The sequence below is a fragment of the Clupea harengus genome, chromosome 11, assembly GCF_900700415.2.
Source record: "Clupea harengus chromosome 11, Ch_v2.0.2, whole genome shotgun sequence".
Lineage (NCBI taxonomy): Eukaryota > Metazoa > Chordata > Actinopteri > Clupeiformes > Clupeidae > Clupea > Clupea harengus.
Window position 1 is genome coordinate 17,111,191 of NC_045162.1, and position 15,038 is coordinate 17,126,228.

Consider the following 15,038-nt stretch of genomic DNA (forward strand, 5'->3'; position numbering starts at 1 on the left):
GTGTGTGTATGTATGTGTGGTGTGTACGTGTATGCTTGCATAAGCATTTTTTGTGTTTGTGTGCATGTGTTACACTCTGTGTGCGTTACAGTCTCTGTGTGCGTGTGTGTGTGTGTGTGTGTGTGTGTGTGTGTGTGTGTGTGTGTGTGTGTGTGTGTGCGTATGTGTGTGTACGTGTATGTTTGCATAAGCATTTTTTGTGTTTGTGTGCATGTGTTACAGTCTGATGGACATCTGTTTTTATATATTAAAATATATTTTTTAAATCTTTGTGCCGTGGGGCAGAGGGCTTTTTTTTTTCATTGCCATGAAAAGTTTGGCAACCACGGCACTAACCCAATCAAAGCCTTCACAGATCCAATGATGTTGCAACAACAGCCAATCATCTCAGAGCTATAGGGCAGGTCTATTAGAAAACACTGAGCCAGAGGCTGGAAAACAGTCCATTAACCCTACGAAACACAGCATTGTATTCACAACCAGATTCAAAACACGAGCTGGGTAGCACTGTGAGGAAACAGGTGTCAGTCACTGTCATGGGAATGGAGGATTATCTGGTGACGAATGATCTTCTGACAGGTTATCATTATTGGTAATGACAGGTGTTTAAATGCTTGAGTGTATGAGATGACAGTGCATGATTAATGTGTCCTGTCATGTCAAATTAATGACGAATAGTCTAACTACGCAAGTGTATTTAAAGGGCTCCTCTACAAAATGCTGCAGTCCTGTTTCTAGACCAGCAAACGTGCACTGTGTAATATTTAACTGGTCATACAGACCACTTAAAAGACTGGGGAGAATTTGTCAATGGGTATTATGTGGGTTGTGTGACCATAGCACAGATGGCTTCATAAAATATTTAAAGAGCTTTTCTAGAGGTCTACCTGAACATACTGACATTGCAGAGGGAAGAATGTAGCTACCAGGAATTATTTCTGTATGTTAAATAGCACACAAAACACACACAGACACACGCACACGCACACGCACACACACATGTACACATACGCACACGCACACGCACACACATACACAATCCTAGTGTGACACCTTTGGTTCCTCTCACTCTCATAGGAAACGCACACTTCAGAGGAAGTCACTGTCCTGAGCTTTGATACAAAGCACCAAACGAGAGCAGAAAAAGACCAACAAAAACAAAATTGGACAGTGAAATTGACCTGTCGGATAAAAGGAAGCCATTATTGAGATAAATCACCCAATTCGATTCCCAAAATAAATCCCCTCGTTTTTTTTATATCAACACAAAGTGCCACGCCATAAGATGCTGAGATGTGGGCTCCAGTCATCATTGCTGCACTGACTCCAAGGGTGCTCACCTATGACCGCCCCCCCCCCCTCTCATCTACTACTCCCCCCCTCCTCTCATCTACCACCCCCCATCCTCCGCTCCTTTCGTCACTCCTCCCTTCATCTTCGTTCGAATGAAGCAACTCTGTCACCGAGCCCGGTCACCCCCTCATAGACAACATAACGTCAACACCTTGGCATGTATGAGTAAAGTATGTCATTACGCCTGTACCAACATAACGTCAACACCTTGGCATGTATGAGTAAAGTATGTCATTACGCCTGTACCAACATAACGTCAACACCTTGGCATGTATGTGTGAAGTATGTCATTACGCCTGTACCAACATCATGTCAACACCTTGGCATGTATGAGTAAAGTATGTCATTACACCAGTACCAACATCATGTCAACACCTTGGCATGTATGAGTAAAGTATGTCATTACACCAGTACCAACATCACGTCAACACCTTGGCATGTATGAGTAAAGTATGTCACTCCGTCCGTACCAACTGTTCTCTACCACTTCTTGGTACTACACATCGGCTGTGTTAAGAAAAAAAAAAAAGTGTGACCACCGAGGCTCTGAGACGTACCGTACCGCACAGCCTAGTTTCCACATTCCACAAAAATAAGGACACACAAACCAGATACTGGTCATTTCAGAAAAAGACATTCCACAAAAGCACAACAGCAAACTATGTTGGTTTAATATAACTAGAAGATTTTAAGGAAAGCCTCTAGCCCTTTCTAACCGCTGAGGTAATACAAGGCAATGAGTTTCCGCCTTTACGTATCGTACTCTTTGAAAAACACATATTATCAATAGCTATGATGCAAAGATGTAAGCATCTGTTCCTTGAAGTTCCAGAAAATGAATAATGGACACAGGAAGTGCCTGCCAGATCAGTGAGGCTGCTTGTGTGTGTGTGTGTGTGGGGGGGGGGGGGGGGTGTTATGTGTGTGTGGCTTTGAATTCTTTATGTTGTTTAACACATTCTGACACATAGCATTTACCTTTAAAGCACTTCTTCTCATCTTTGTGTTAAAAGCAAAGGCCAACACCCACCGGTATGAAAAAGCTGTCAGGAAGTGAGCCGAAAAAGCTTTAATACAATGACTGAAATCATGACAAGGTGACAAAAGTAAAATAATAACATGACTTATTTAAGGTGAAACCAGTGATTAAAAATCCCCATGCCCTCACTTACACACAGAATACGCACATGCACGCACATCAACACACTCATACATAGGCATACACACACACACAAAACAGATGCACTTAAACACATATACACACACGCACACAAATAGACACATTTAAACACATAAACACGCACACACAGGCACAGACTCTAGTGGGAAGAAATTCTAATGACGGACGTGCAGCCCTCTCTGTCGGGCCGAGCACACACACCAGCTGGGCAGACAGAGTTCCCCCAGACCTCAGTCACGCCACACTCCTTCCTTTCATCACACTGAAGGCCTAATTGGCCAGGGAAACGCCAGACATGTTGGTCCGCACACCAATTTAACAAGCACCTCAAAAGCAAACGGGCGGCGCGGGTCTGTAGCTCCTGTGAGATGTGACACTGCAGCAGTCAGAAGCAGACACCAAGAGGAAAAAGTGCAAGAGGAAAGAGGAGGAGGGAGGTAACAAAGTGAAAAGCTGAGCTTGAACGTGAATTTGGGAATGACATGACACGATTTTTAACAGCAGGGGAAGTCTGTTAGTGAAGAAGAATAACATTTGGCAGGCCTTATTATTCTGGACTTCTGGGGACACCAAAGGACACTTCTGGGACACCAAAGGACACGTCTGGGGACACCAAAGGACACGTCTGGGGACACCAAAGGAGACGTCTGGGGACACCAAAGGACACGTCTGGGGACACCAAAGGAGACGTCTGGGTTCCACCTTCCCTTTAGAAGATAACTCATGCATGCCTCACATCTTCAGGCTGCTAAAAGTGCACGTCGAAACCACTCTTGGTGAAGTCATCATAGCAACGTGTTCAAGTCTGTTGTGAAGGCCTTGTTCAAATTAAACACAAGAAGAGAGAAGATGGGAACGAGTCTGAGTCTGGTAGGGAAATTCTTTTTCAGAGTAACTCATTAAAAGGCAAGGAGAGGTTTTGTCACAAATCATCACACCAGAAGAAATAAGGTGTCAAAGCCATGAAAGGACAAGGAGAAAAATAAAACTAAAAATGCCATTCTGTTTAATGTCATTCATCACTTGTTGTCCTTCAAAATCATATCAGCATTGTCAACATTCAGATGAAAAGACCATCATATTTGAAAATGCTCATTCCAGTCTATTTGGAGCACTGTATGACCCAGCATTTTTTTTTTTTTTTTTTTTTTTTTAATGAGTTTCTATGATGGTCCTTGCAGCCTTTGATGTAGGCCTTTTGTGGTTGTGTTTACCAAAGATTGGGAAGGCTCAAAAATCTTTATGTGTACTCTAACCTGAAGGATCCCACCATCACACAATATGAACCTCTGTGTTTGCATATGTAACAGGAAAACAGGTGAGTGTGTTGGCTTAGTCACCTGTGTATGTTTCCAGGAAGCTGAGATGTTCTGGATAGAGATCTGTATCTCTCAAGGACCAACAGGAAGATAATAGGAGGAAAGGACTCATTCTGCAATTGGTAATCCTCTTTGCATGAGACTGCAAATGAGCCAATGCTTTTATCGTCATGGCAGCACAGATGCTTGACCTGAGTAATAGGGTGGTGTGTGTATGCATGTGTTTGTGTGTGTGTATGCATGTGTGTGTGTGTGTGTGTGTGTGTGTGCAGAGGGTGCACCAGGTGACCATCAATAACACTCCAAAGCCCGTCCGTCCGTCCTCCAGCAGTGAGGTGGAGAATGCAGAATACACTTGCATGACCTTCCATCGCCCCCAGGCCGACGAGAGGGAAGGGACCTTGATGATTTCATTTGTTTGAGAGGACCTCCGAGCAGCTCCTCCGAGCACTCGTTTGATTGGATTGTCAATGGCGGATGAGGACAAGACAAACAGATTTCTTTGGGACGGAGGGAAGAATGGAAAGCAGGAAGAGAGGCAGGGCTTGACGTGCATACTGAGCGTGGTATGACATGGTATTTCACCAGGAAGCTGTTCGTCATTCCTTCCTCCGACCACAGCTTAATCGGGGCTGGTGAACTACTCTCTTTGCGCCGCTGCCTAGCTGTCTGGCGGGATAATGAGCCGCAAGGAATGGCAAAGTTCCGGGACTGGAGAAAAGTCTTCTTTTTGGCCAGAGCTTGACCGGGCTGGAGAGCATTCTTTCAGTCTAAGGGGAGTTCAGTTTCATCAATTCATCACACCACCATGACGGACTGCTTTTAATACTTGCTTAAGCCTATATAAAAAACAAGTTTACATTTGTGTATGTTTTTGCATAATGTTTCACACTTACTACTCATATATAAAATTAAATAGCTTTGTATTTCAGTACTTGTATTAGTGTTTTGTCTCAAATTACCCTGGAGGCCACAAGCTAACTTCACTTCGCCACACAATAAAATGCTTGATCTTTTCTTATTTTGTTCAGTGGCAGTTTTCTGGCCAAGCACACAATTTATTCGGAAAGAAATTAACTTGCCAGAGGGAACACAGTAACTGTTGGTTAAATAACAACCCCCCGGGCCATGCGAGGTGCTCGTCACACACACGCAATGGAGAAGCTGTTTCACACACACTCTCCCAGGCTGGCACCTGCAGTGATGGATGCACAGCCCCGAGCAAGTGTTTGAACGCCAAGCTTGAAGACAAATGGAAGGTTATTTGGCAAATTCCAGCGGAGCGGCTGCCTTCGCTTGGTGTGTTTGTGTGTCTGTGTGTGTGTGTGTGTGTGTGTGTGTGAGTGTGAGTGTGTGTGTGTGTGTGTATGTGTGTATGTGTGTATGGGTGTGTGTGTGTGTGTGTGAGTGTGAGTGTGTGTGTGTGTGTGTGTGTGTGTGTATATATGTCTGCGAGGGGGTGAAGTATAGTCAACAATTGTGGACCTCCTCACCCAAGGAAAAAAAAACTATATTTCACCATGAAAAAAAGATAAGAACCACTATCTTAGGAATTCTTGACATACAACCTCAATGCCCTTTGAAGATTTAGGAATCAAATATTCATGCTGTGGACCACAGGACAGAAGCGTAGCTCCATGTCCAAATGAAAACGAATGCTGAGTCAGAGTGCCTGTGCGTCCTCAAACGTATTCAGACTCTTTGAGCATGTTTCAGTGAATCCAGAGCTTACAGCTGTATTTTTCCACAAGGGAGTGTCGGCAGGCAGTCTGTTGTACATGTGCGCTTCACCTGTGCAATGACTCTACCCCGTATTTCAACACGATAAATGCACAAATTAACATTATATACATAGACTTTCTTAGACATTAATTTGTTCATTTGTTTGATATAACTTGAGCTTTATAGTGATGTTTCTTATCCGTGGCCTAGCATAAGTCTGGGCACAAGTCCGGGGACGTGGTTACTACACCTCAGGACTCATTGAGCTATTTATTCTTTGTTTAATTATTGGTCTGTTTGTTGGTTGGGAGGTTTATTCACCATGGCTTTTAACAACAACAAAAAATCAATCCCCCTAATGTGCTGAGAGTGATTTTAATGCCTGTTGCGATGCAGCCATCATACAGCGCAGAGAGTCCAACCCTCCCTTGGGCATCCGTGGCTTTCTGGCTTTGGGTAGGGAAGGTGGCAGATGGGCAACTGACACCCAGGCCCAGGCCTTCTGGTGGTCCCCTCGGCCACATATGTTTCACCCTGGAGCTAGCGCCTCCTGGGGACCACTCGCCTACAGTCTCACGCCCACGCGTCCCAAACCCCAACCAGGAGAGGGGGGGAGGACAGACAGGGATATAGGGAATCACACAAACACACACACACACACGGAAGTACACACACGCACACACACACACACACACACATGGCCTACTGGGAGTGGTCCAAAACTGAGGAGTAATCCTGAAAGGTAAAAGTGCTGCTAGCCATTTTTCCACAAATGTTCCTGTCATCTGAGCAGGTGCAAAGGCTGTACATATGCACATGTATATTTCATTATTATCCTCCAGCAAAGTCAGAGACCTGCATCTGGCCAGGGGCCGCTGCTGTGAGGTGAGGTGATTTGCACACATGAATAACTACCACTTCCCCATTTTGTACTTACAACATATAATTGGGGACCTAACAGGATCTAACTAGTGTTGCTCTAGCTCAACCTTTTAGAGCAAGGTACTTAGCAAGGCCAAGGCCACACACACACACACACACACACACACACACACACACACACACACACACACACACACACACACACACACAGCTATACATCTGTGTTCATGAACACTTTATACCAGTAGCCTAAAAAAGCTATGCATCTGTGTTCATAAATACTTCATCAGTTGCCACAAAGTGACATAAGATGTATAATGAAATTAAATCACACTGTATTGACAAGCAAAACCTAATCATGTTATGGCTTTATCATTACAGACTGTTCATTATCAAACACAATGACAATTCCGTGTGTCATGTTATTTAACTATGTTCATTTTATTTATATAAAATTACTTTTGTGTTATAAAAATGTTTTAAAATGTCATCTAGCAAATATTGACATATGCTATGTCAATTGCTAAAACATATTTTTGACTGCTATATATATATATAGACTGTTATAAAATCCTTATGTAAAATCATATGATGATGACATACTGGAAATGCATATTTATTACATATCACTTTGAATCGGGGTGAATAAAGTCTCTATGGTATCTGCTATATGGAAATGAAAATATCCCTGCAGATAGGTTCAGGACTCGGTGCTTTCAAACATCCAACCCCAATCTCACACCTCCCTCCAGAGACAGACTGTACATACAGTACGTGCGACTCCATGCTCATGCAGTGACGCGCAGCTCAGCACGGCTCCTGGTGAGGTATTTAGGCCAGGGTAGGGTTGTCACACACACACACGCACAAATAGCGCTCTGTGGTGGTTTTCAACACCAACACACACATTTCACATGTCCACAAGTTTTGGCCTTGTCAGGGGCCCCAGGCTGGCTTGTGAGGAGTGGGGTTTAGAGGTGAGCAGCGAAGGCCTCTGACGTCACAGAGCAGATGGTCGTGTCTGCTGTCAATCTGACTCGCATCACTAGTCATCAGCCATTAGCCTACAGGAAGTTTCAGGAAACATTTGAGATTTTAATGAAATTATTATTATTATTATTATTATTATTGATTCGAAAAGGCACTGGGTTTGCCATGCAGAGACAAACAAACAAATAAATAAATACATTTATATTACTATTACTATTTGTATTATTGTTGTTAATAATTGTTGTTATTGTTGTAGTATAGTATTGTTGTAGTATAGTATATTGACTTGACTACAAGTATATCTCCTCACTATTACTATTGCTGTTGTTGTTGTGTTGTTGTTGTAGTACAGTATATTGACTTGACAACAGATATATCTCCTCAGAGGAATGCAATGCACTGATACATCATTTCTGTTTTCCTTGCATACACAGATTATTCTTCTCCCCCATCTCCTCCCCTCTCTCTTTCTCTCCCTCTCCCTGTCTTTCTCTCCCACTCTCTTTCTCTCCTACTACTTCTTTCTTTCATTCCTAATGCTGTTCTAAAGTAAACTTTGGCACTCTGGTGCCCTTGTCAATACTTCCTGGAACAAATAAAGTTAGAGAGCAGAACCAGGAACTGATTTCATTAGAGGCTGCCATTTGTGAGTGATTAAGGGCTGTCTTCACTTGGTGCAACACTGAGCAGAAAGTTCCCAGAGGTTAATAACCAGCAACAATCAATTACTTAACTATTCACGTGTAATCAATGGCCCGCTTAAATCAAGGGAAAAACAGTGGGCAAAAGACCTCAAACGCATTTGCTTTTACTTCAATGCAATGATGAGCAAGAAGTTCGCAAAGCACTCGTTATCATCATGTTTACACCTGTTCTGTCAGAAACTAGCACACACCAGAGATGACTGAACACGAAGCTGTACTGCACGTGTACACATACTGTAACACATAAGTCAGCAAAAAAAAAAAAATGGTGATATTCTCCCAACCCATATAGCACTGCATCACGTGGCGACATGTGACATTTAACACACTGTGCATTTGTTTCAGACCTTTTGAAGGTATGTGTGATATCAGATCTTCTACTACTACTCACTGGCAGACATGCCGTCCGAGATTGCCAAGACTAGCGTGTAGTTCATTTATCAACGCTGTTTAATATCAATGTACCTGTGCCACGTACAGCTACAGTATGGATCAATCAGTGACTGGCAGGGTATCATTAGCAATAAGGAAATGACAAGAGTCCAGACACTCTCCTCACAGCTTAGGGGTCAACGCGAGGTGGAGGAAGCACCACCATTTAAAATCTCAAGTCTTCACACTCGCTCCTGATAAAAGCCCGTCTGCCACCACCCAGCCAAATGCTCCGGTTGGACGCCTGCCACCATCCCCAAGAGAAGAAGTCTCTCTTCCAGCCTGTGCTGGTCAGCTGGAGCACTCTGCAGCCAGCTCACGCTCAGCCATCTTCTTCACAGTCCCAGTGTGGCAGGGGCAGGCCTGCCTCTTATCCCTATCAGCGTGTGTGTATCTCTGATCCACCGGCCAAGCTGATTGTTTTAATTACACCCAAAGTACGCAGTCCTGCAATTATTCACAGATCACCAGCTCCCCGACCTTGTCATCTGAGCTGCTGGGGTCTGCCATTTTCTCCCCAGACCGTACTTCTCCGACGATCATACAATGGTGCTCAATTACCTTCCTGATTTCGAGTCACTTACTTATGCAATCTAGCAATTACAATCCAATCTCACCCCAGTGCTCACTCTTGACATAATCTCAGGATTGGCAGGAAAATTATTTTTTAATGATGTGACTCTTTTTTTTCTGTGATATGCGACGATTGTCATTTTAATTACAGATTCATTGTGTCCACTCTCGTCAGCAGTCTAATCAAGAGTAAGCATAATTGAGGAAAGGAATTTGAACCTAAGTGTACACTGATTTGTTAAAAAAGCTCCTTATAATAATAATAATGATCATTTTCATTGTTTTCTTTTCAGCAAAAAGAAAGCCCTTTCCCTGCCTTCAAGGTCAAGACCCTCGTAGAGCCACCACAGGTAGTTTTCCTCCTTACCAGCAGTGAAGCAGATGATTATGGAGTTTATTCTCTAAAACTAGCCAACATATTTTGCCAACACCCAACCCAAAAACAGCATAATACATACTGATAACGTTCTGCGGCTAGTGGGAACGACAAGTGTGTTTACCCTTCCTTTCACATGACAATATACCTTCGGCATTCATTTGGTTGGTAACTAAAAAACAGTTACCAACAAAAGTTTGAAATAATAATAATAATAATAATAATAATAATAATAATGATAGTGACTCACATAAGGATGACAAATACAGAGTAAGCATCACTTAAAACAAAATGACACCATAACCTTTGAGATTTGCAGACATTTTGTGAAAGTGTGTACAAAGTTCCTTTGAGCCTAAAAAAAAAAGTTTTCAGTGTGTGAGGGATCTAGTTCTAAAGTATCCCCTATTTGTACTACTGGACCACAATATTCTTGTCTTTCTTATAAGGCTTGTTGCATACTGAAATGAAGAGAACGTTTTCTGCAGACACGTCAGAGAGCTCTAACGACCACCACCAAATATCAGATTAGGAAAGATATATTAACATCTCTCCAGAGATGTCAACAGGGTAATACAAATAGAAAACAACAACACTGATTCATTTGAGCATTTGACAGCCTGCCCCTGTATACAACGGTCATGTGTTCACATACTCATGTTTGTGAAGGGTCATTCTTTCTCTCTCACTGCTCTAAGCACAAGTCAAGTACATTTTGATAACTTATAGCTTGCATAAAACATGATGGTATGGTTACAATGCAGCAAGGGCCATGTAAGAATGTGTTCTTATTTTTACTCATGAGAGACTGTAAATTACATGACTTCCATCCTGTGTTTATACACATTTTGAGGAAAATAGGAAAAATAGAGAGATTAGTGCCCATAACCAAACTGTGAATGTGACGAAATGGCATGGTCAGCACACTTTTCAACCAATCAGAATGATCATTCAATATAAAGGTCTATCACTACCGGAAAATGTAGCCTTAATGCACGCCCAAATCACCCTTATTCTTACACATAGTTAGCCAATCTAGTGAGTGTGAGTTGTATGTGAAGAGCGTTAGCTGTGAGTGAGGAGCATTAGCTGTGTGTGAGTTGTGTTAGCTGTGTGTGAGGTGGGTTAGCTGTGTGTGAGGAGCGTTAGCTGTGTGTGAGTTGTGTGTGAGGTGTGTTAGCTGTGTGTGAGTTGTATGTGAGGTCTGTTAGCTGTGTGTGAGGTGTGTTAGCTGTGTGTGTTAGCTGTGTGTGAGGAGCGTTAGCTGTGTGTGAGGTGTGTTAGCTGTGTGTGTTAGCTGTGTGTGAGGAGCGTTAGCTAGGGTGACCAGACGTCCTCTTTTACCCGGACATGTCCTCTTTTCGAGACCTAAAAAATGGGATTCCAAAAACGTCCGGGATTTTGCCTCGTCGGATATTTGTGTTTCTGTCTTTCACAAACTAGTTATTACCTCCTTACAAGTTTTGGAAACGGTATCTCCCTTACGTTCCACCTTCTTGCGCGAGCTCTAACTGTAGAGAGAACTGTCATTGGTCGACCACCTTCCCAGTGTTGCCAGATAGGAAAATTATCCTCCAAATGCGATCATTTTGTGCCTTTGATACTGTGATGAATGTAGCGTCAATTACGTGATGGCTTGCATTTGGTTGGTGACGTAATTGAGGATGTGAGACACCTGGACAGAAATTTTAAGAATGGCATGGTGCGTAACCAGTGGCGTATCTATCCCTAGATAGAGCTGGAGCTGGAGCCCCCCCCAAAAGTTTCCTTAGCCCCCTGCAAAAATATATATATTTTTTTATTTGTATTTTGAGATTGTCAAATTAACACCTAACAACCTATTTAGTGAACTTATTTTGTTTAATTTTTAGAGTTAGAAATAAAATGGACTCAAGTAGTACACGAATCCCGCCTGTTTGAGACTGTGATGGCAAGTGCACGGCTCTGTTTGGTCGTGAGTGAGCCTCGCGAGCGTGCAGACAGACGGTGATAACGTCTAGTAAACAGACTTGGAGCGACTGTCCGACCCAAGCTGGTGAAAGCTGCCATAATCAGCTGCTGGATATAAAGGTAGGCTATAGCACATGAAGTTTTAAATAGTAAAAGAAACGAAATGGTTAAATCACGAGTTAATTATAGATGTCGTGGCTCTCTTTTATCATGCCGGTTCATTGATCCTGTGGGTATGCTACCCTACTCAGTAGCTCCGCCAGCTATAACTAGCTGGTGAACTCTAGCCTACAACGTTTACCTACTCACTTGAGCTGCAAATCCCTACCATGCTACAGTATAATTAGCACATATCTCAGCAGATGTCTTCAATATGTTTATTGTTGTGCCATATTTTAAATCTAAATTGGTTAATTTCTCTTCCTAAAACCCACTAGAGGACACTATTTAAGCACGCCCCCAGACCCCCCTAGTTTTACTGGGTCACAGAAAAAAGAATAGGTTTTATCTAGGGGCTTAGCCCCCCCCCAAAAGTGGGAACCTAGATTCGCCCCTGTGCGTAACCTCGCTGTTACATTACAATACGCCATTTCCAATCTGGCAACACTGAGCGCCTTGCCGCCTCCACTAGTTGCATCGTTTACAATAGTACATGAAATCTGCATGTAAAAAAGATCTCAAAACTTCGTCGCGGGAAGGGGACGGGGTCATCTGCATGTGAAAAATATGTCCAAAAACTCCATCGAGGGGGAGGGGGCGGGGTCCGCGACGAAGTGTCCTCTTTTTCACAAACTCAAATCTGGTCACCCTACGTTAGCTGTGTGTGAGTTGTATGTGAGGTGTGTTAGTTGTGTGTGAGTTGTATGTGAGGTGTGTTAGCTGTGTGTGAGGTGTGTTAGCTGTGTGTGTTAGCTGTGTGTGAGGAGCGTTAGCTGTGTGTGAGGTGTGTTAGCTGTGTGTGTTAGCTGTGTTTGAGGAGCGTTAGCTGTGTGTGAGTTGTGTGTGAGGTGTGGTAGTTGTGTGAGGGCTGTGTGAGCGGCAAGGACAGCTAAGCCTGGAGAGCTGGAGAGGCGCTGAGGTGGGCAGCTCTATGAGACGTGAGTCATGCAGCCACCCACACACCCACACAAGCAGGCAGCATATGACTGAAAGAAAGAGACAGAAAGAAAGAAAGAAAGAAAGAAAGAAATTAAATAAAGAGGAAAAAGAAAGAATTACAAAATGAATAAAAACAGAGGGATAGGCTCAAATGAAGAAACAATTGAAATAAAAAGAAGAGATCAGGAAGAGCAGAAGGAAAGAAATCAAACAGATAAACAGACAGACTTTGAGACAGACGAGTGACATTCTCTGCCAGGATGTACGCAGTTAACTCGTAAAATCACACGCAACTCTGCAAACTTAAGCTGTAATACAAAACCTAACGGACCATTTCTAAGGTCAAAATGCTTGTTGATTGTGACAATCATGCTTACCACCATGTTCACATTTCATATACACAACATACAATATATGAAATGAACATACACTTAATATACTATGCATTCTGTGTATAGCATTGCATATAGCATATAGTATTCAATTAAACACATTGCCATTTCGAGCAGCAGTGTTGCCTTGGGACAGAAAGCAGTGAGATGCGCCTCTTAGGGATGGCAGGGCATCCAGGAGATCACACCTAATAAACCTCTGTCAGTGTGGACGCAGTCTTCTAAGTAGCAACATCTGTCAACAAACAAAGCACCAAGACCAAGCTTAGACATGAGCCAGGCAAAAACACCCGGTGCTATTGGTCGAGGGAGGGTGGAGGGAGGGGACGAGGTAGACGATGAGTCACACCTCACAGATTGGTTGGCTAGGAGACCGATGCACATGAGCTCAGTGCATGTCTGTGACTGAGGACTAGGGAGAGGCTGTGGACACACACACACACACACACACACACACACACACACACACTGCCAACACAGAATGCAGCATCACAATAAATCAGAAAAGCCACTAGCTGAGATGAGCATCTCATTGCATGTCTGTCTTTGTTTCTTTTGATAAAACATAATTTCTTCCACACACAAACCAGGGCACCTGCCACTGTTTGCTCTGAACAGAACCATAAGAATCACAAACAGTGCTGCTTCCTGGACAGTGCTACTGTTGCTAGCACAACTAGCAGAGACATACAGAGAGAGAGATGAAGCATCCTCACTAGCATCTTCCCCTCCCCCTCTTCCCCATCCTCCTCTCTTCTGCTCTCTCCCCCTCTCTCTCCTCCTCCTCTCCCTCCTCTCACACTCAGCAGGGGAGACATGCCCATTGTTAAGCCTTAGAAAACACAAAACACGTCGAAACACGTTACCTTCCTCTGGAGAGAGCGTGGTGCCCTAGCATTCAGATCAGTCGCAGCTGCTCGGCTAACAACATCACATGACCCAGGTCCACCTGCTCCTCTCTAGCTGTCATGTGACACACTATAAAAGCCAGGGAATTCTGGGTGGTGTAGTTTTATTTCTGTTGTCAGACTACACATAGAAATATCGGTAATTTTTATTATATATATATTATAATAAAAATAAAATATATTATATATATATTATTTATAATTACAATTACTGACATTTCTATTTGTAGTCTAACGAGATATATACTGTATATATATATATATCTCACAGCATGATCAGCTTGATTGGAGCAGGCAAAATTATCACTTACACCTACAACAGACTTAACTCCAACAGACTAACACCCCCCTTCAGTCCCCCACAGCATTTGTCAACTCCACAGTAAAAAAATCCTGGAGGTTTCTTTGATAAGAATCTCAATTTTGAGATTGTGTGAAGAAACTCTCACAGTCTTGTTTTTATCATCTTCGACAGATTTCTCGAAAATGACTCATGGATTTATCTCTTCCCATCTGGACTACTGCAATGCACTGTTATTTTTCACCTAGTAACCAAACCATTTTGAAGCTAAAGTCAATACAAAACACAGCAGCCAGAATTGAGACCAAGTAAAAACATAACAATAATAAATATATATATATATACACACACACACATATATATATATATATACATCATCTATTCATCGTATGCTTGTTTTACCTCTTGGGTTTATTTTAAGTTTAGTTTATCTATATTATTACATTTTACTGTACTTTTTTCTGTTTTCTTCTCTGCTTTAATGGCTGTGCTCTTTATAATTGTATTGCAGTAATGTGTCACCTTGTGCGTATGCTTGAAAGGTATAGTTTATAAAGTTTCTTATTATTATTACTACTATACATGAATACTGTGTCACGCTGCAATAGATTGAGTGGGTAAACACTAGTCCATGTGGAAAGCAATGGTGCAGTGGCCTCTCTGTCTGAACATGTGTGGATTTAATGGTCATTTGGATGTGAGAGTCACACAAACTCAGTCTTCACAGTCTTTACACTCTCACACTCGTTTGGTTTAACTGGTAGAGCAAAGTGCTGACAACACCAAACTCAGCTGGTTGAAGAGGGTGCTAACAGCACCAAGATTGTGTGGTACCCAGGGAGCATACACACATGCTTG

At 42.7% G+C, this 15,038-nt stretch overlaps 1 protein-coding gene across 1 annotated transcript in view; it reads right to left on the minus strand.

Moving 5' to 3' along the window:
• tsnare1 (T-SNARE Domain Containing 1) overlaps window positions 1–13,931 on the minus strand; it is a 113,841-nt gene extending 99,910 nt beyond the window's left edge. Inside the window, exon 1 of the mRNA XM_031575781.2 lies at window positions 13,838–13,931. The gene's annotated coding sequence lies outside the window, so the exon portion shown is untranslated. The remainder of the gene's footprint in view (window positions 1–13,837) is intronic.
• Between the last annotated feature and the right edge of the window lie 1,107 nt (window positions 13,932–15,038).